This window comes from Eschrichtius robustus, chromosome 1, assembly GCF_028021215.1.
Source record: "Eschrichtius robustus isolate mEscRob2 chromosome 1, mEscRob2.pri, whole genome shotgun sequence".
In the NCBI taxonomy this organism is placed as follows: Eukaryota; Metazoa; Chordata; class Mammalia; order Artiodactyla; family Eschrichtiidae; genus Eschrichtius; species Eschrichtius robustus.
The window spans coordinates 129,678,129-129,700,125 of record NC_090824.1 but is presented as its reverse complement, the minus strand read 5'-3'; the positions used below and the strand labels follow the sequence as shown (position 1 = coordinate 129,700,125).

At 50.2% G+C, this 21,997-nt stretch overlaps 1 protein-coding gene and 1 long non-coding RNA gene across 4 annotated transcripts in view; one reads left to right on the top strand and one right to left on the bottom strand.

The window, feature by feature from the left end:
* CORO2B (coronin 2B) overlaps positions 1-21,997 on the bottom strand; it is a 140,406-nt gene that overhangs the window by 102,133 nt on the left and 16,276 nt on the right. The window lies entirely within an intron of this gene.
* LOC137759996 (uncharacterized) lies at positions 8,020-16,689 on the top strand. 2 transcript variants are annotated; one of them, XR_011073222.1, is made up of 4 exons: positions 8,020-8,243; positions 10,897-11,034; positions 16,057-16,177; positions 16,517-16,689. It is a non-coding gene; the product is annotated as an uncharacterized lncRNA (long non-coding RNA). The 2 variants fall into 2 exon arrangements; XR_011073223.1 differs by lacking the exons at positions 16,057-16,177; positions 16,517-16,689 and adding an exon at positions 11,168-11,719.

Here is a 21,997-nt window from a genome sequence, read left to right as displayed (position 1 = left end):
ATCACTCCTTGCGTGCCGGCCTGTCTTTCCCCCGAGACCACGAGCGCCCAGGAGGTAAGACCCCGATCTTGGGCCGCTGGGTGACACTGGGTCCAGGCACCCAGGGCTCTCACTGAAGACTGCGGTGTGGGACTCCCTGTGCGTGTTGGGGCCCACACGCCAACAGCTGCACTCACAGCCTGTCAGAATCACTCAGGCTGTGGTCTGGAAGATTTGTACAATTGCTCACAGCACCCAGCAGGCATTTGAATCTGGATCCAGGGCAGCCACTGGCTTTCAAGGGAGTGTGGCATGGCAGAAAGGCCAGCAGGCCAGGCAGCAAGAGACCCTGGTGGGGGCTGGGTGACCTTGAACAAAGACTTCCCTTCTGTAGGAGTCACAGTAAAATTCTGAAACCTATGAATAACACTGAAAATAAGGCTACATGCCTGTCTGAGAAGGAACTAGGACAACCGAGAGCTTTTTCAAGCTACATGCATCCTGCCCAAGACTCTTAACTCTCCTCCTCCTGATAAATGTATATCAGAATCTGGGATGGTAGAGAAGAGGCATGAATATTATTTTGAAAGGTCCCTGAGATAATTCTGATTAGTCACGTCCCCAGCAGCAACTCAGTTAGGCCCACGATTACACTGTTCGGTACCGAAGCACAAGCTGTAGAGTCAGTCCTTGGGCAATCTACACCAGGGCACGATGCTCAACCAACCCAAGGCAGGACACAATGCGCTCCAGGCAGAGGGCAGGGCAGTGGAAAAAGGGTTCTTCCAGCACAGAAGGGAGAAAAGGGTTTGCTGGCCAGGGCTGCTGGGTGGAGGGAGCGAGCCTGCGTGTCAACCACCGGCAGGTCTGGCCTGCAGAAGGGGCTCTATAAATGGCAGCCTCCTCCGCCCTCCTCCTCTGGGGGAAGTCTGTCTTCCATCAGGCAGGAAGCATCTAGGAGGGGAGGCTATCCATCTTCCTTCTCCTGCTCCTCTGAGCCTGACCACAGCCTCTAGCTCAGGAATGGGTCCATTACAAAGTCTCAGAAACCCTTTCTCATTCCACAAACATCTACTTTGTGACCCTTTCTCATTCCACAAACATCTACTTTGCGACCCTTTCTCATTCCACAAACATCTACTGTATGGTTGCCCCGTACCAGGTCCCCAAGTTAGGGGCTCCAGAGGAGCAGGACCCGCCTGCACCCCTCAAGAGGCTCCCCGTCTGGGGGGATGACTGACTTTCTGTCCACCCTGATTAGAAAGGTCCCCATTAGTCCCGTCTCTTGGGTGCCTAAGGCGCGCAGGTCACACCACAGGTGCCCCAGGGAATTACTGGCTGACTGGAGCCAGGGTTAGCCAGAGAGCCTCTGTTAATGACCAAACAGTGCATTCTGAGCAGGTCTGGGAGCCCTGGGAGGTGGAGGGAGGGGGGACCGTTTCCCTGACTGCCCTGAACTTGCAGTGAGCCATCGATCCTGCTTCAGCCAGGAAGGCCGGCCGTGGTGTCCACGACGTCTCACCTCCCTCTCCGCTCAGAGGCCCCGCTGCAGAGCCCATCTCCTGCACGCAGCACGCCCGCCATCCCATCCTCTGGGCATGCAGTGCCTGGTAAACAGGACTCTGCAGGGGGCAAGCCCCCATCCCACCCGGCTCCCACACACAGAAGCTTTGTCTGAGCTGCTGATGCATAATACATGGGCACAGGCCTGGACCAGCCGCGGGCCCATCTTGGACAACAGGCCCGTCACTAAGAGGCTGTGAGGGGCGCAGCCAGGACACAATGTGCTCCAGTCAGAGCTGAGGGCAGTGGATAAAGGGCTCACTGGGGCCCTGGAACCAGCCCCTCCCCCAGCGCACGGTGCAGGGGTGGAGAAGAAGGCTGTCCTCAGAGGGCCCCGGGGATGTCCTGAAATCCTCCCAGCCACTTTCCAGTGCAGCCTCCAGCCACATCCTTGACTCCTGGGCTTGGCTGTTTCTCCCTGTGGCCCGTGGAGAGTCATCCAGGACCCCTCCTTGTCTTGGTCGCCATGTTCCTTCCTTAAATGAGTTTCTCTAGCAGGCACTGCCACCGTCAGGGTCTATTTTGCTCCTTGGGGTCTTGGGCTCCCTGCTCTTGGCTACCCCAGAGGCCCCTCACCTACCCACACCCACACATCAGTGGGAAAACAACATGGAGATAACAGAGGATAAGAGAGAGACATAATGAATCATCACCTACTACGTACTTCCTAAAAGAGGCCATGCACAATTTTATGTCATAAAACAGCACCCTTTGTCTTGCAGGGTATTTAAGTAGTATAAATCCACGTGCAGTCATCTCTATGTAAGCAGAACTGGGGAATTACAGGTACAGCTGCTTTAGCAATAAGGATCCGGAAGATTCCTTTTTGAACCACCATGCAAACACACTGGAGACGCGTTCAGAGGGTCTCGCTAGCACAGAGATACTTACTCTGAGGTCCGCTCCCAGAAATTCTGATTCAGAAGGTCTGGATGAGAGTCTAGGAATCTGCATTTGAATAAGCACCTAAGAGATTCCAATGCAGGTGGGCACAGATGATGCTTTAAGATGTATTGGTAAATGAAAGATTATAGGTTTCAAATATGCAAATAAGTACTGCACACTGGTGGTTCACTAAACAATCCACAACAAACTAAATCAATAATGATAGAGTTAAAGTCACAGCAATTTTCAGTTAAAAAGCAGAAAGAGCAGCAACTGGACATTGGAGCCAACTCAAGATGACAGCGAGGGCAAAGAATGCTTACTGAGAACTTCTGGATTTCTGGTACACAGTAGGAGCTTTGCCAAAGACTGCAAGGCACCAGCCATCTTTGTAAGTTTTAAGGCCCCAATAAACTCTAGGGATGTACTAATTCGGGTTTCCAAATACCTAATATGGTTTGATAATCCTTGTTTTTCTTTTTTAACTTTTTATTTTATATTGGAGTATAGTTGATTTACAATGTTGTGTTAGTTTCAGGTGTACAGCAAAGTGATTCAGTTATACATATACATGTATCTATTCTTTTTCAAATTATTTTCCCATTTAGGTTGTTACATAATATTGAGCAGAGTTCCCTGTGCTATACAGTAGGTCCTTGTTGGTTATCCGTTTTAAATATAGCAGTGTGTACATGTCAATCCCAAACTCCCTAACTATCCCCCCCACCCTTCCTCCCCACCCCCGGTAACCGTAAGTTCATTCTCTAAGTCGGTGTAAAATAAAAATTTATGGAATTATGCTTCATTGGCTGTTAAGACTCCAAGGAAGGGCTTGCAATTCCAAATCTGTTCTCAACCCTTCAGGAAGAGACTGGTCCCTCTATATTCACTTTTGGTTCTTGTCAACACGCACATGTGTCTACAACAAGAGCCTTTAAGACCTTCATTAATTTTATCTATTTCTGGAGTCCACCCTAATAAAAAATGAGCAATGTGGACACATTTTACATATCAGGATGTTTCTGAAAAGTAGAAAGTTGGACCCACCTAACTGTTCAATAGTAACAGGCTGATAAACTCAAGTATATTTATGTTCATATGACAGACTATTATAATACAAGCATGAAAAGTGTGTTTTTGAAGCATATACCATATTTCATCAAATCTAACACAACTGATTGTAGGACTGACCATTATTTCACGTTCTTCCGAGAAAGAAAAACATGTAGTGATAAACTAGGACATGCTGTCTATTGAAAATATATCCCAATTTCAGAAATCACAAAATGTGCAATATTGTAATCAATGAAATATGGTATAAATAATACCATGAGAAAATGCTCCTGATACAATGTTATAATAATAAATGCAAAATGTAGGATATACTTCAATACACTCATAGGGAAAAAAAAAAAAGTGAAAGGAAAAGCAGAAAAACACAAAGGATGGTCCAGAATGAACACATATCGTCTTTATAATCTGAAAAAGATATCATTTTTTAAAATAATCATAAAAATAAATCCACTGGAATGGGTAAAATCATGGCAAGCACGTGCACGTCCAGAGAGCTAGTTCCCACCATCGCACTCCCTCATGCTGAAGAACTGCAGATGGCTTAGGTTAGTTGTTGCTCAGTACATGGGATGGTTCCCAATGTTTTGCTAACAGAAACTTTAAAGTGCTTCTTTCATTTTCCCTCTTGGGTTATGTCCTTGGCCACCTGCAGGGTGTGGCATGGAAGGTGTCAGCTGGCAGAGCTGTGAGCTGGAGTTAAGGGACAGGCTGGTGTGTGAGGTCCATTTTCACTCAGATCCTATTTCTCTATATGTGAACATTCTGGACTGGCTTGAGGCCGTGCTGGCCTCCCTAACCCACCTCAGAGAGGTTGAAATTCTTCAACTGGGGAGCAGAGTATCATACTCTGCAAGGTGATAAGTCATTTCAGTAAGTGAAATGAAAACATCCGTTCCTCGAGAGATGGGACCCTGGGAGAGATGTACCCTCAGGTACTGAAGATGGATGTAGGATCTAGTCTGAGGCCAGGTTTCCACAAACAGAACTTAAAGGCACAAGAGGCTTGGGGAGGACGAGGGAGGGATGGGAGAGTGGGGGGCGGGGATGAATGAGAGGAGGGGACGTGAGGGAAAATGCAGAAGGGACATGACACCAAAGGAAAGGGCACGAAAAAGGAGACCTGGTGCCTGGGAGACAACCTTCTCCAAGGAAAGCAGCAAGCCAGAGTCCATGACCGCCTCCCTGCAGGGCCAGGGAAACGTCAGATCTCTACCATCTTTGGATGCCATGCCAAACTCCCAAGAGGTATCTGGATCAGTAGGAAAAAAGGGAAGGGGTGGAGGTAAGCAGAGGGGTGTGAAGATGCAGGATTCTCACACAGGATCCATATCCCCATCAGGATGTCCCCCGGCTGTGCCCATGCCCAGCAGCCCCAAGGGACCAGCCAACACGTCAAGAATGGTCAGAACATTGAACTGGGACCTGGAGACTAAGGTTTGAATTGTGACTCTTTCAAGTGACCTTCAGTACATCATGTGCCCTCCAGTACTCAGTGTCAGGAAATGTAAAAATGGAGGGCATAAATCAAGTGATCTTTAAGGTCCTTTCTGATTTGGACATCTATGGTTCCAAAACAGGTGCAACTCAGGGAAATCACTCATTTAAAAAATTTTTTATTTTATTTTTTAATAATAATAGTATATACTTAAGGTGTACAACATGATGATTTGGTATATATCTATACACAGTGAAACAATTACTATGGTCAAGCTAATTAATACATTCATCTCCTCGAATAGTTGCCATTTTGTATGTGTGTGGTGAGAGCACCTGAAATCTACTCTCTTAGTAAACATCCAGTATTCAATACAGTATTATTAACTATAGTCATCATACTGTGCATTAGATCTCTAGACTTGTTCATCCTATTAACTGCAACTCTGTACCCTTTTACCATGACCTCCTCATTTCCCCACCTTCCTGCCCCTGGTAACCACCATTCTGCTCTCTGCTTATACGTATTTATTTGGCTTTTTAAATTCCACATCTAAGTGAGATCATGCAGTTTTTTTTTCTTTCTGTGTCTGACTTATTTAACTGAGCATAATGTCCTCCAGTTTCATCCATGTTGTTGCAAATGGCAGGAAATCCTTTTCTAAGGTTGAATAATATTCCACTGTATATCTACATCACATCTTCTTTATCTGTTCATCTGTCGATGGACACTTAGGTTACTTCCATATCTTGGCTATTGTGAATAATGCTACAATGAACATGGGGGAGTGCAGATAGCTCTCTGAGATACTGAATTCATTTCCTCTGGATATATACCCAGAAGAGGAATTGCTGGATCATATAGTAGTTCTATTTTTAATTTTTTGAGGAAACTCCATACTGTTTTCTATAACAGCTGTACCAATTTACATTCCCACCAACGGTGTACCAGGGTTTCCTTTTCTCCACATCCTCACCAACCCTTATTATCTTTTATTTATTTATTTTTTAATAATAGCCATCTCAACAGGAATGAGGAAATATCTCACTGTGGTTCTGATTTGCATTTCCCCAATGATTTGTGATGTTGAGCGCCTTTTCATATACCTGTTGGCCATTTGTATGTTTTCTTTGGAAAAATGTCTGGTCAGATCCTTTGCCTGCTGTTGTAACTGGGTTGTTTTTTGTTGTTGTTGTTGATTTGGTTTTTGTTTTTTTGCTATTGAGTTGTATTGAGTTCCTTTTATATTTTGGATATTAGTTCCTTAGTGGATATATGGTTTGAAAATATGTTCTCTCAATCCATAGGTTGCCTTTTCTTTTTGTTGATGGTTTCCTTTGCTGTGCAGAACATTTTAGTTTGATATAGTCCCACTTGTTTTTGTTTTTGTTGCCTGAGCTTTTGGTGTCAAATCCAAAAAGTCACTGCCAAGGTTAATGTCAAGGAGATTTTCCCCTATGTTTTCTTCTAGGAGATTTATGGTTTCATGCCTTACATTTAAGTCTTTAATCCATTTTAAGTTGATTTTTGTGTATGCTGTTAAGATAAGGATCCAATTTCTTTCCTTTGCGTGTGGATAGCCAGTTTTCCCAACACCATTTATTGAAGAGACTAATCCTTTCCCCATTGTGTTTTCTTGGCACCCTCGTAGAAAATTAGTTGACTGTATATGCTTGGGTTTATTTCTGAGCTCAAGTCACTCATTTTGTTCATCAAACAATTACTAAACATATATCATCTGTGCAAGGCACAGCGTTAGGACCACAGGAGAAAATGCAAAGCAGAACGGGAGGCCACACTCATGGAACATTTAATACTTGTCAGGCACCAAGCTACCCTATATCAGTGACAATCCTAAGGGGCAGGTATTATTTTTTCCATTCTACAGACAGTAAAACTGAGGCTCAGACCTGTTAGGTTATCTGCCCAAGGTCACAGAGTGGTAAGTGGTTGAGTTGAGAGCCTAACCTAAGTTAACCCACTATGCCTCATCTTCCTGCTAAGAAAAAGAGCTCCACCTTTGCCATCAAAGAACTCACAGTCCGGTGAGTGTCTGAGTTAGCCAACCAACAGAACAGCAATACTAAGCAGGAGGCAGAACAATGCCTGACTGACCCAACAGAGAGATGAAGGAGTAGAGGAAAAGCTGGCATGGAGTCTGCCTGAAGCTTGACTCAGATTCCAGATTTGCAGTGCGGAACCAGGGGTAAGGGAGGGGAGGAGTGGCACTGGCATTTCGGGTAGAGGATACGGCACAAGGCGTGAATGCAGAGAGGGTGAAGTTCATGGGCCATCGGGAAAGGGCAAGGAGTCTGCTGCTGCTAGAACAAAGGAGTCTGGAGACAAGCCTCGGAAGACAGGTGGGGCTAGGCAGCAGAGTCTTGGATGTCAAGTTAAGGGTCCGTAGTGAAGGGGTGCACCCCTGGACCTAAGCCAGCCCCCAGCCCTTCCTCCACAAGGTCAGGAGGAAAACGCAGAACTTCAGGGCAGGGAGTGGCTCACCACTTGCTTCCTAAACCAGTGGAAGCACCAGAGACCTCATTCACCCTGCGGAGCCGGGGCTCTTCCTCTAGGCCGAATCCATCCACATTTACTGAGGGCCGCTGGTGCCGGGCCGCGGGACTGCAAACTCCCTGAGGACAGGGCCCATTTCTGAGAGATCTTCAATGCCTACCCTGTGAGAGGTGCTCCAGAAATACTCACCTAGTTAATTCTGAATAACAAGTAGAATTATCACCACATCCTTTTTCTCTCTGTGTCTGAGTCTCTGGCCAGGTTTCCACCAAGAGAACTAAGAGGGTGGAGGGGAGAGGTTGGTTACACAATTACAGGCACCCTAGGGATGCGCTAGCTGGCCAATCTGGATGACTCACGCGGATTCCAGGTCCAGCTAGTGTACTGAACGGGACCTCTTTACACTCCCCCGCCCCATTCCAGCCTGTCTGCCATCACTGCCAGTGACGAGTCCCAAAAGGCCCAGCCACAGGCGTGCGGTGAAAATCGGCTCTCAGATCCCACGTCCTCACCAGCTGACCCCAGCTCACCCCTGGGCAGCCAGCGCAGCAGCCTGCCATCAGTAGCTTGTGTGCCTTTGGTTAAGTCACACAGGAGGCTCTGGGAAAGAACAACAGTGAGGGGGCCAAGGACCAGGAGAACAGGCCTGGCAATGGAAGGAGCTGGGAGGTCAGTGGCAAAGAGAAGACAGAGACCCCAGTGACCTCCCAAATACACATCTACTCCCCAGCTCAGGAAAACCTTCCATCAAAGACAACACAGCACTTCCTGTGTCACCAGCCACTAGCGGGAGGTAAGGCTCAGCCCCAGGGTTCAGAGATCCCCCTTCCTTTTCCTCTCCGTTGACCCTCCTCTGGTTCAGTCTCTCGTTACCTCGTGCCTAGATGCTTGGTGTGGACCACAAATTGACCCACATAGCCAGGGCCCTCTTCTTAAATATGGACCCTGCTGGGAGAAAGAAGGAAGACCGTTCCTAATGGGCGGGTGTGACCCACTCCACCAGATCCTCTTTCCCTTCTGCCAGAAAGGGTTGAAGACGGCGCACCAGAGGACGAGCACAGATTCTCTTGACGTAGCAAATATGCCCCTGCAGGGCAGCTCCACCCCTGGTCCCGACAAGGCCCCACACTCATGCTGTTCTTGTTACCAATAGTTCCCTTGTCCCGTCCGCCAGGCCAAATCCCAGCCATCCCCAAGGCCCAGTTCAAATGCTGCTTCTCCTCGAGCCCTGCCCTGCTTCCCCGGCCCACTGTGCTCTCATCCAGGGCCCTCGGGACTTCCCACTGCACTGGCTGCCATCACAAGTCAGCTTCCTCTCTGCTGCCCCTGGAGGACAGGGTCTGAGTCTGAGTTCTCTCTCTGTGCCTGGCATCGAGTTGTAGTAAACACATGGTGGATTTTAGTAAATACTTGTTGCAATATCTGTTGAAAGGATGGATGGAGGGTTGGAATAGTGGACACAGCAGGAGGCAGATGACGATGATGATGACGACGATGATAAAGAATTCCAAGTCCCCTCCTGGAGCCCCATCACTCCCTTGGTGGGAAGCCTGAGAAAAGGCGTTTAGGAGTCTGGCTGGGGAGGGGCAGAGAACAAAGCCTTGAGGCTCCAACCACTCAGGATTCAAGAGTCCGGGTTCCTGGGGGCAGTCCCTCCTTAGGAGAGGAGGAGCCGGGAAGAAGAGGAGAGTGCGTTCCCTGACCCTTGGTTCTCACATCAGCCTCCAACAAAACCCTGCGGTGCACAAAGAGCCAAATTCTTGAAAAACAGAAATGTACGCCTCCCAACACACACACACACAAAGGTAGAGGGAGATGGGCTCCCGGCTGCACATATTGGCCTGGCAAGGGAGTTGTCCCCAAGGCCACAGTCTTCCAGGGAACCAGAGCGTGGGGGAGGGAGCACCTGCCTTGCTGGCCCCTTTCCCAGAAGGCCTGGACCCTGTAACCACCACCTGCGGGTCTGGCCATGGGTAGCCAGCCATAGGAGGCCAGATCGTGATCACCGAACCCTGGGCGCTGCACGGCCTCTGACTTCCAGCCCTCAGACTGCAATGGCCATGCTGAGGCCCCTGGGTCTGGTTTCAGTTGCCTAGGTCCAAGGGAAAGGAAACACTTGCCCAGAGGCACGCTGCAGGAAAAGTGTGGTAAAGCCCCCTCCCAAGGGTGGCATCTCACAGTCTATAAACCTCTTTTTGAAGTTAGTCTAGTAGCTGCAGCTGAGCCGGAGGCCGGCAGCCAGGCACACAGGAGTCCTCACTCCAAAGACCCTACTTCATGGGGTTCTATGCCTGAGGGCATCTGATTTTGACTGAAAGATGATACACACCCTGGGGTCTCGGGAAAGTCGGGGACATGAACATGGGACGGCATGTGTTCCTGGAGACCTAGTCTGACCCACCTTAGACAGGGGCTGGAAGGGACTAGCCATAAAAGCACTTTTTGAAAAGGACTCTGAGGTGGGTTCCATGTCCCCTCCCCTTGAATCTGGTATGGAAGTGACACTATGTGACTTCTGAGGCTAGGTCCTAAGAGGTCATGATCTTCTGCCTTGTTTGCTTGAACACTTGTTCTTGGAGCCCTGAGTGATTATGTAAGAAATCTGACTCCTCTGAGGCTGCCATGCCACGAGGAAGCCCAAGCCACATGGAGATGTCCTGTGTAGATGCTCCCGTCCACAGTTACAGCTGGGCCCAGCCTTTAAGTCACCCCAGTCCAGGCACCAGACATGAGAGTGAAGAAACTTTCAGATGATTCCAGCCCCTCCCCCCGGTGTTCAAGTCATACCTAGTCATTTGTGTTTTCCTAGCTGAGACCCCCAGACGTTGTGGAACATGGACGCGCTGCTGTCCCCTCTGTGCCCTGTCTGGATGTCTGACCGACAGAACCCATGCAGCCCCTTGCTAACCCCTCCACCCACTCCAAAAGCCCAATGTCTGTCTCCACCCTGGTGAGCCAGGGAGACTCGGGACGCTTGGGGAAGGCTCCTTTTTGTAGCACCCTCCATTGCAGGATGCCCTTTCCACAGCTCCGAATCAATCAAGTGAATGGAGGATGTACCGAGTACCTGCAAAGTGCCTGCCCCATGCCCGCAGCTCCAGGAGATGCTGAAAGCATCTTCCATGCCCACCCCCTGGGCTCAAGTAACTTGTCCTCTATCTGGAGCCATCAGAGGCTGATCAAAGATATCAGGGGAACTGTAAGTCAATGTTCAGCTATGCTCTGGATTTTTCTCTGTCCCAGTTTCAAATATTCTGACCCACTGTATCCATGAGCTATCAAAACATTTGCGTCATTTCAACGTTTCTATATCCAAAGCTGCATTTTCTACATGACCTCTTCCACCCAGAAGCAGCTCAAAAATCTTGCAGACCATGGGCCAGAATTTGGGGTATGGAAAACGTTTACTTTAAGGAAAGCAACTGACCAAAAAATGTTTTGTTCAGTTCAACAGAACAGACGCTGACAGCCTGTGAGATCCTGTGCTGGGCACTGCAGGGCCCATCTATGCAGTTCTAGACTCAGGAATCCCAGAGCTGAATGGGCCTCATCCTCATCCATCCTCTGGACGGCAGCTGGTGCAGGTGACCTCTCCCTCCTCCTTGACTTTCCCTTGGCCACACCTTCTCAGTCACCTCTGAAGCCTTTTCCCCTCCTCAGTCTCAGCCACAGAGAGCTTGGGGCTCAAACCTGCCACTTCTCTTTCACTTTAACTAGCCCCTAGCCTCCATGGGAATTACCTGGGCAGCTCTGAATAAATGCTGATGGGCCACCACCCCAGAGATTCTGACTCACTGACCTGGAGGGACCTGCAAGGGACTCTGAAGGCATCCATGGATGAAACCCACTGCCTCTACTCTTCCCTGCCTGAGATCATCCACACTCAGAGATTTAAACACCCTCTACAAGCTGATGGCTCTGAAATTTCCACCTGACACCTGGACCTCTTTCCTGAGCTTCAGACCTATCCCTTTAGATTCTCGCAGACACTAACCAAACACATCGGGAACCAACTACTGCTCTCCCCATGCCAGGCTGCTCCTCCTCGGCCACCATGACTCCCAGTAAATGGGACTTTCATTCCACAAACCTGAAAGCCATCTATGAATTCCCCCTTTTTCTCTCCCTCAGCCCACGTGGAGGTCCTGTCAATTCTCCCTTCACTTTTCAATCCCAGAGCATCTGCATTTTCCAAAGAACTTTTTACACAGTTATAATCCTGGTATGCATAAAACTTTGTGTCCAGCCCTTTTCACTTAGCAGGAAGTTTCCCACATGCACAGCATTTGGTATTATACTTTTTAATGGCTGCAGAATGCTCCATCGAATAAATGCTGCTTAATTTACTTAGCCAGTCTCATATTGTAAAGCCTTTACTTTGCTTCCAATTTTTAGTTATAAATAATGCCGTGATGAGCATCTTGATGCACAGAGCCTTTCCCCACCCTTGGATTATTTCCTTTGGACAGAGTCCCAGAAGTGGGATTACTAGGTCACAGGATTGTGGACATTTTTATGGCTTGTGAAGCACGTTGCCAAATTGCTCTCCAAAAGGGTGAAACTACTTTACTTTTATGTGTCTTTTTGATGGCATATACAGGTTGGAATATGCCACCACAGACCTAGGACAGTCCTGGCAGCTGAGAGTCTGGAGTTTTTCTTCTTTTATTTTAAAAACTTCTTAAAAATTTGCTTAATTCTCTCCTAATTATCAAAGTGATAAATACACAATACAGAAAGGCAAACCCAGGAATGTACAACCAAATAAACAAAAGCACCTATAATCCCACCTTCCCATAGGTTCTCAGAAGACATGACTCATTAGCGGAATGTTAAAATGAGGAACTCAGACTGAATTTACACAGAAGGGAGGTGGTTTTTTGTTTTTGTTTTTGTTTTTAATTTATTTATTTGGCTGCACCGGGTCTTACTTGCAGCACATGGGATCTTCGTTGCCGCATACGGGATCTTTTGGTTGCAGCATGCGGGATCTCTAGTTGCGGCATGCGGGATCTTTAGTGGCGGCATGCAGGATCTAGTTCCCTGACCAGGGATTGAACCCGGGCCCTCTGCACTGGGAGCACGGGACCACTGGATGGCCAGGGAAGTCCCGAGGTGGTTGTTTTAATCACGGCTTTACACAGAGAGACCCTGGCCTTTCTGGAGTAGTCCCTTGGGAAGGACATGTACATATTCTTGCCACACTGTTAAGGTCAAATCACCTCTTTTTTAAACAAACAAACAAAAAAAATCACTTTTTAAACTCCTGGTGTGAAATCCCACTTAGGACTGGCTAGGGATATCCTCAGGGCATATCGCTGCCCTTCAGTGATAGGGTTCATCTACTTAGTCACATCCACAGTCATTCAGACACAAGCTTGGTCCTTTCCAGGTGGGGAAGATGGCTTGGGGGTGGGGGAGGAGGCCGGCCATGAAGTGTCAAACTGATTTCCGACCTTAGGAGCTGGTACTGAAAGCTGCTCTCAAAGTGGTCCCAGAACGTTCTTAACAATGGCTGGAGCCCCTGGAACACATGTTAAGAGAATGGAGCACCCAGAGTGACAACACTGATAAGCAAACAGTAAAGAGGAAGAGGGACAGCTCTGTTGAGGATTTACTGTGTGCTGGGCTGAGGGTTAAGTGCTTTATACACGGAAAATAAATGTAATGCTCACGATGCTACTTGTACAACAAGGAGTTACAACAGTAACTACTATTATTATCCCCATTTACAGACAAGACACTGAGGGATTAGAACTTGTTCAGGACCCCAGCAGTCTGGCTCCGCAGCCCGGGCTCTTACTCTGAATCTCCTGGTGCACGTGTTCCAGGATGAGCCTCCAAAGGAGACCAGCTGCCCTTCTGAATTCTGTGAGGCAGCACTCTTCCCCTGTTCTGTTCACCTCGACCACCCAACTCAGACACAGCATCCCCATGTGTATTAGTGTGCTAGGGCTGCCATAACAGAAGGCCACAGACCGGATGGCTTAAACAGCCTCCCAGTTCTGGAGGTTGGAAGTCCAAGATCAAGGTGCCAGCAGGGTTGGTTTCTGGCGAGAGCTCTCTTCCTGGCTTGCAGACGGCCACCTTCCCTCTGTGTGCCACACACTTCTGGTGTCTCCTCCTCTTCTTATAAGGACATCAGTCCTGTAGGATTAGGATCCCATCCTTATTACCTGGTTTAACCTTAATTACCTCCTTCAAGGCACTATCTCCAAATTCAGACACACTAGGGGTTATGGCTTTAACATATGAATGGCGGGACACAATCAGTTCATAACACCTTACTGACCTGAGAAACACAGACTCCTGACATCTGCCAGATGACCCTGCACTGTCCCCATAGCTCATCCTCCATGAAGGTTCTGCTGTCATCATGCCTAGTATTAGTTTTTTCTTACTAGATTATGATTATTTGGAGGTTACAGGCCAATTTTCACTCATCTGTGCATACCACCCCATTCATTCATTCAACTCATTCATTCACTCTGCTGTCCACAAACTAGTTTAGGAATCACCTACTAGGAGCCAGGCCCTGTGTTAGCCCTGGGACTTCAATGGTGCACAGGATACAGCGATAACTCTGCATCCTAACGCAGCCAACCTGCCCACTTCTCTCTTCTGTACTCCCTAACCCCAGGCCACCTGACAGCTCTCACCTCCTGTCCCAAACCCAGATTGGGCAGGGGGCTCTTTAACACCTTCCCACTCAGAGGAAACAGATGGTATTAATCCAAAGGGGCAGCCATTTCTAAGCAAGGGACTGCAAAGCTGTGTGTCACCTCCCTAACCCCAGGCCACCTGACAGCTCTCACCTCCTGTCCCAAACCGAGATTGGGCAGGGGGCTCTTTAACACCTTCCCGCTCAGAGGAAACAGATGGTATTAATCCAAAGGGGCAGCCATTTCTAAGCAAGGGACTGCTAAGCTGTGTGTCCCCTCCCTGTAAATAAAATTATACATGTCCCAACCAGGGAAATAAATGCGTGTTTGCAAGACTCGTACAAGCAGTCCCTCTTGCCCAGGAAACAGGTTTGTTTCCATGAAATATTTCTATTAGAAAACAGAAAGGAATTGCCTCTTGGTGTTCTCAGATAGGGAGAAGGTGGGCGTTGCTTATCTCACTGAACTTCACTGAAGTGGAGAACCATGAAACTCACAGCGACCATCCTTACCCCAGGAGGGGCAACAAAATGAGGGGAAACCTCAGTAGGCAAAACCATGGCGATGACAGGTGGATCCTATTTAACTTGGTACATGAGAGGGATGGGCAGGGGTTAAAGACACATATTACAAAGGGCAGTGGGAGCCCTTTTTGCTCTTCTTTCTTTTAGTGGCCTGAAATTCCCATATCAAACTGAATTAAAACATCTAGGTACAATGTATAAAATAGGTAAACAACAAGGACCTACTGTAGAGCATAGGGAACTATATTCAGTATCTGTTAATAACCTATAATGGAAAAGACTCTGAAAAAGAATAGATATATATACATATACATACGTATAAGTGAATCACTTTGCCGTACACCTGGAACATTGTAAATCAACTGTACTCCAATTAAAAAGGAAACCATCTACGTACAATGTACGTGTGTATGCCTGGGGTCAGACCCTCATTTGGGCCAAATATCCCAATCACTCCAACACTCTCCCCTTCCCCTCCCTTGTTCCCTTCCACAGCACCGAGTGGCCTTAAAGGAAAAACTAAGAATACTTTAATTTTTCAATCACAAAAAAATACTTGCCAGAGTGGCCTTTTAAAAATCTAAATCTGGTGCCATTCCCCTGCACAGCGCACAGCTCCCTCCTCTGCCCTCCGAATCAAGCCCACGGTCCTTACATCTTGGATTATGACGGCTCTCTTGGCTTTGGCCTCACCATGGCACATTTATGCCCTCACTGTGTTCAATTCCTTTCTGTTCCTCAAAGCCTTCGTTTCTCTCTTCCGGGCCTTGGCACATGCCACTGTTTCCTCTACCTTGGTCACTCTTCCCAACTGTCCACCTGGCCAAATCCTCCTCCTCCTTCTGGTCTCTGCTTTAGTGCCTTCCTAGTGCCCTAGGCTGCATTAGCTGCTCCTCCTCTGGGTGCCTGACCCCCCAACCCGCATAATCCTGTAACAGTTGCCTGGTCAGACCCTGTGCTCCCCACCGCCGCATTCACCACTTCATCCTCAGGACCATCTAAAAGGCAGCACACAGGCAGAGCTCAGGGGATGTTGGCTAAATGAAGGGGTCCAGTGAGAGGTGGGTCCCTCAACACCTCAGTGCCCACCCTCTGCCCATTCATGGAGGCCAGGGGCTGTATCTCATCCATTCCTACATCTCCAGGGCCTGGCACAGGGATTGGCACACAGCAGATGCTCAAGTAATGTTTGCTGCACTAAGGGGAGTGGATATGGAGGAGAGGGGAGAAAACTCAGCTTTCTGGATAGATCTTCAGATCTCTACTCTATCAACTGTTCACACACCCACACACCTGCATACCACCCCACCCTCCTCAATGGAGACCCACACGCGTCATGAGTGCCACTGGGAGGTGCCCTGTCCCTTTTAATTAAAACTCAGACAGGTGGCCTCCTCCTTACTCATTCCTCTCTCTCCAGGTCATTTCTGAAGACTGAGACTCAGCAGGACAGCTGAGAAGGAGTTGTGGATGTGGAGAAATCGCTGGGTTTGCACCTCTGCCCTCCAACCCTCCTCCCACATTACACAGTCTTCCTGTAGGTGAGCAGGCCCAGGGGCAGTAGGGCCAGGGGCCTGGAGGTCTCGCAACCAGGAGGCTGGGGGCTGTGGCCAGGGCTGTTCCTGGCTTACTGTTTTTATTTCCTCAAGTCTCCTTTTCTTTTCCACTCCTTCACCAAAGGCCCAGTTTTAGGGGATCCCCTTCCTCCTCAGGTGGAGAAGGCAAAGCGCCTGGCGCAGGGCCATCACCCGCAGTCACAGAGGCAGGAAGGTCTCTGAAGGTCCTGGGAGCCACATCAAAAGAGAAGCTCCCGGGCCTGGTCCCTGGGGTGGGACTGAGGGTAGAGAGAGGCTGCTAGCAAAGACCCCTTTCTCCCTCAGGCTGAGCTTCCTCCGAAGAGGAAGGTGGGGGTTGACTGTGTTGGAGGAGCTTGTCACCTGGCGGGAAGCAAACCTGGTATGTACTTGCCTAAGTCCACTTCTGGGCAGACTGTGATGAAAAACATCCCAGATGCACAAACCAAGCAGAGTGGCAAAACAGGGCTGGGAGAGAGGCAAACATTCCAGGAAGGCCTCCTGGAGGGGACCGCAACTTCTACATTTTAGAAAGATTTGGAAAACAAACAGCACTCAAACCACTGGAATTGTGTGTGTGCGTCTGTGTGTGTATTTTAGATGAAGGGGTCTGTGTTTCTTTCTCTGTGGAGGAAGGGAAACCCCCTGGCCAGCAATGAGGCTGTGGGATCATCTGTGAGTATCTTTCATGCCTGCAGCGCTGGGAGGAATAGTGGACTACACCACAGGGGCCTGGGTGGCTGCCGCAGAGGCTGTTTCCGTCACCTCTCCCCAGCCCAGGTCCTCTACCGTCCCTGCCAAGCAACAGGGGTAGTAGCAATCCATACAGAGGGGTGGGTGGGGGACCCCTGAGCCAGTCTCCAAGGACGCAGTTCATTAGGACGCATCCTCTGTTGCCATGGAGATTCCCGGCCCACAGAGCCTGGCTAATAGTTCCTAAATTCACTCAGGCCTCGAGCACAATTAGACAAGATGAATTTTCGAGTTGGAGCATAATGAGACCCGGACGTCCGGAAAGCATATGGCAGCCTCCCAAGGGGACGGCAGAGCCCCGGGAGAGCACACTGCTGCCACAAGGTCACCAGGCCACCGCCTCTCTTGGGCGGGAGGTCTGGGAGGCACTGGGGAGCACTTCCCCTCCTTTAGAATTCTTCAGCAGCACAGCCTCTGTCTGAGCAGCGCTGGGGGATGGGAGAAAGGAAAAATAAGCTCTCCATATCTGTCCCAGGCCCTTCTAGGGAGAGGGTTGGGAGACTTTATTCTGCATCCTCTGATAAATTTGCCAACAAATGCATCTCACATGGCTGAAGCTACGTTTCACGCACAGAACAGATCCTCCTATCCATGCAAAAACACAAATATGCCATTCAAAAATCTCTACTTGAACATACACAGGGCCAGACACAAGAAACACGCCATGGGATTTGCAGCATCGCACGCTCCTTCCCACTCAGGGCCTGGGGCTTGCCCTCTGGCAGGGGAGACAGGGCATGTTCAACTAGAACCATCTCAACATGGCAGTGACATGAGAAGGATGGAGTTAGGAGTGAGGAGAGATCAGAGAAGGCTCCCTGGAGGAGGTGGCATTTTGGCTGGGCCTTGAAAGCAGGGATCAAGAGACCTTTTGAGCAGAGAGGGAGCAGAAAAGCACAAGTTGAGTTTGGGGGCAGCCAGCAGACCAGTGTGGCTGGAGGGCAGGGTCTGAGCAGGGGCCAAGGAGGTAAATGGTGGCTCCAGAGGGAAGGCATTGAATGCTCAGCTAAGTGGCCCGGGCAGGGGGAAGCCAAAGAATACTGCCACCCAAGTGGGCAGTGGAGTCCAGGCTGATAAGACCCCAACCTCACGCTCCCCTAATCCAGGGCAGTCGCAAGCCCAGTTTGGGCCTGAACCCAGGACAGGCTCCCAGTGCGGCAGCCCCAGCTCCCATCCCCACCAGCTTCTCTCAATCAGTGTCACCCTTCCAAGCCTCCAGGAGCTCCGGTCAGAATCGAAACTCTCCTCTGACAGGCTCCTGCACAAAGCCCCCAGTGTTCTAAACACAGGCCAGCCCCTTGGTGCCCAGCAGAGAGAGGGTCAGGGAGAGGGGAGAGTTAAGGTTTGCTGTAGGATTAAAAGTAGGGAGGAAGGAGTTGGGAAGAGAAGACAGCAGCAAAGAGGGGCAACTTGGGCCTGGCGGGCTCTGGGGAGGAACGCTTAGCAGGGACTTGCCTCTCTAGGGCACTAAGCTCCTCCTGGCTTCTTGAAGGTCCATGCTTTTTTAGAAGGCAGGCCTACTCTCTTGAGAAAACTGGATTACCATCTTTGGATCAATTTTTTCTCCCAGAAGTTTGCTATTAGCAAAAATCACTGACCCTGCATGATAGAGAAGCAGAGATGGCAAAACTTCCTGTTTGTTCTCTCTCACTTTCTCCTCCTCCCATCCCCACCCCCAGTCTCTCTCTGGCCAGGAACCCAGCTCAGTTCCCCGGAAACCAGGATACCCCAATTCCAGCCGGCTGCTGCCCCTCTTCTCCTGGGGTTGCCGACAGAGCCTGAGGCACTGACCTTCAGCCTCTGTGGGATCTGATTTTCTAAATCCAAAAATGCTCTCAGAGCCAAGTCTGTGGAACAAGGGAGATGGTCTGGTTTGAGGGGGGCTGGACCTGGGACACAGAACTGCTGACCAGAGAAGACTCCTCCTGGGTTTCCCAGGAGCCCCTGTACCCCCGCTGACTTCTACCTCTCAGGCACTCCACAGGTTCATCAACCTCCAAAACATCACCCCAAGTCCTGTTTCCTCTCCAGCCCTCACTGTTTCTTTCGGCCAGCTCAGGCTGTGCTTGGACCATCACAATGGCCCCCAACGGGTCTGCTGCCCTTCAGCCCACCAAGCGCAATGGGTCTAACTGTGCGGTCCCCCAGGAGAGGAACAGGGACAGAGCGAGAGCCCAGACGGAGTGTTGGCCCGTGCCCACTCTCTGCCCTGGTTCACCTCAGTAACTCTGGCGAAGCCTCTGTGTTCCATAGCAACGGAAGGGCTTTTTGTTTGGTTGGGTTTTTTTGTTTTTTTTTTTTTTATGGGAGGGAAACAATTTAGGGAGAAGCCATTGGTTAAATGAAATGCTTCTGAGGCACTAATGAGCCAGGCAGTTAAGGGCATGGGCCCTGGGGTGCCTCAAGGATGGGACAGAAACTTGGCTCCATCTCAGTTTACCAGTTGTGTGACAGTGGGCATGTTACTTAACTCCTTTGAGCCTCAGTATCCCCATCCACAAAATGGACATAACAGCAGCACCTTCCCTCTCCCATCCCTGTGGCTCACAGGCTGCTGAAAGGATGATATAAGATGCATGTAAAACAGTTAGCACAGTCCCTGGAACATGGTCAGCACTAAGTAAACATTTATCATTAGTGTTTTGTTACTGGTGAGTTCCAGTCCTACAGCGCCGCCCTCCTTGCCACTCAAACCCAGACCAGCCCAGAACAGATGTGCTCAGCAGCCAGCAAAGTGGCAACACCATTTCCCTCTGTCGTTTCTCCTTGACCCAAGAAGGCTGGGCCTCTTAATTGCTCTTTGGCTTTACTCAATTTGAAATGAGCAGGACACCAGTTCCCCACAGGAAAAAATAAATATGCTTCTGCTCACAATACTAATGAGGCTGGAGACGAGGGAGGCTGGCAGGGGAGGGCAGCCCCTGAGGACTTCCGCCGGCCATGCAGAAGGGTGCGGCCCATCCTCCAGAGGGCAGGAGGGATGGGAGGCTCTGGCTGCGCTCCACAGGCCCCAGATCAGGGCCAGGCTGGCTCAGGTAACCCACAGAATGGGGTGTGGGAAGCCCACTGCGGGGATGCCCACAGATTCATGATCCAGCTCTTCTCCGGGGAGCTCCGGGACCACCCGGGCTGTCATCTTCCTCTCCTCCTATTCAGTCACCAAGGAAGGCCTGGAGATTCCCCTTCCCGGGCCCACTGTCTCGGCCCTGGTTCAGACACTCACCAGCTCCCAGCCTCCAGCCTTTCCCTCTCCTGCCCGTCCTCCCCTGAGGGGTCACTCTCGCTCAGTCAGTTGGCAAACATGAGCGAGCAGGAAGCCCGTGAAAGCCTGGGGGAGGCAGGAGGACTCCGAGGGACCCAGGCCCAGCTTCCCCCTCCTTTCTGACCTCTCCCCTCGTGCTCCCCCAGACAAAAGCCTCACAGCTGTGCCCTGAGCGGGAGGCAGCCCCCTCCTCGGAGCCTGGGAGCTCTCTGCTCTCTCAGCCAGAAAGATCTTCCCAGATTCCACGTGGCTCCTCCCTCCCCTCGTTCCACCCTGGGCCCCGACATCCCCTTTTCAGAGCTGCTCTGTCTAAAGCAGCCCCTCCCATCGCTCTGCCCTCTGACCCCACTGCATTTTTCTTAATAGCATTTACCACCACCGGATATCTAGTATTTATGCATTTGTGTTCTGTCCTGTCTCCCCACCCTCCAGGGCCAGTCCCCTGAGGGCAGGGACTTTTTCTGTTTTGTTCACCTGTGTGGATGTGCCCCATCATCTAGAACGGTGGCTGGCACAGTACGTGCTGAATGATGTGTATTGTCGTGGAATCTAATGACTGGATCACATCCATTTCCCACGTACAACACATGCATAACTCACCCTGGCCTCCACCTTTACCTCCCCAAGCGCACTCCCCACCTTCCCAGCTCCTGACCCGCTATGCTCAGACCTCCCCGGACAACCTGGAAGCTGCAGAACATTTCAGGAGTGACCCTGCCCTTGTCTTTACTCATCTGTGCCTTCCCTCCTCCACCCTTTCCCAAATCCTACTCACCCTTCAAAGTCAGACTCAAACACCACCTCCCCTCGGAAGCCTTGTCCAGTCTCCCAGGGCTCTGTGGCCTTCAGGACCTGTGTTCAGCGCTACTTCAAATACTCCATCAGTATCTGTGTCTGCCTCCCAGGCAGAATTCAACTTCCTTAAAGGTCAGGGAGACTGGTCCCTTCTGTGTGTCCCCCGAGGCTGCACAGTGCCTGGCATGGAGCAGGTGCTTAGTGGATGGTAGTTTGTATTAAGATTCAGATTGTTCTAATGCTAAGACCTGTCATTAACTGTTACCTCTTACAAGGTCCACCACAGAGACGGAACAGCGAGCCAGCCCTGGAGCTGAGAACAGAAGCCCAGCCCCAGGGGCCAAACTGAGGGCAGGGATCCAGGTTCCCTGAGTGTGGACAGCAGATGATCTGAGACCGGCCATGAGGCTTGGGCATGGAGCCACAGACTTCCACATCTGAACACAAGGCTGATCCCACTGTCAGGGAGAAGTGCTGCCTGCAACTCCCAGGGGATGGAAACCGACACCCCCGTCCCCTTCCTGGGAGGAAATCCGGCCAGCATTCTCAGGGACATGGGACAGCAGGGCTCAGCTGAAGGAGGAAGGAGGGAAGAGGCCACAGGGTGGGCCTGGGTCCCAGAGCACCCCCTCTGGCCTGACCCCACATGCCACAGCTGAGGCCGCCAGCGGCACTGGCCACTCAGTCCTTCTCCTGGTCAGTTCTCTGGCCTTGAACACTGCATGGCTGGGACTTTTGCATGGTACAATGCTCCCTACACCCATTCCTACCCCGTCACTGCTTCAGAGCAAGCCCACTCCACAGCTCATCTGACTCTCCAAACACTATCAAGGGGCAAACAGAACTGGATTGATACCCCAGAGAGGTTAAGCAACTTGCCCAAGGTCACAGAGCATGTTAGAAACAAAGCCCAGAATAGAAACTAGACTGAGATTTCAGTTGTCATTTGGAGTCACCAGGAAAGCATGTGCTGAAAG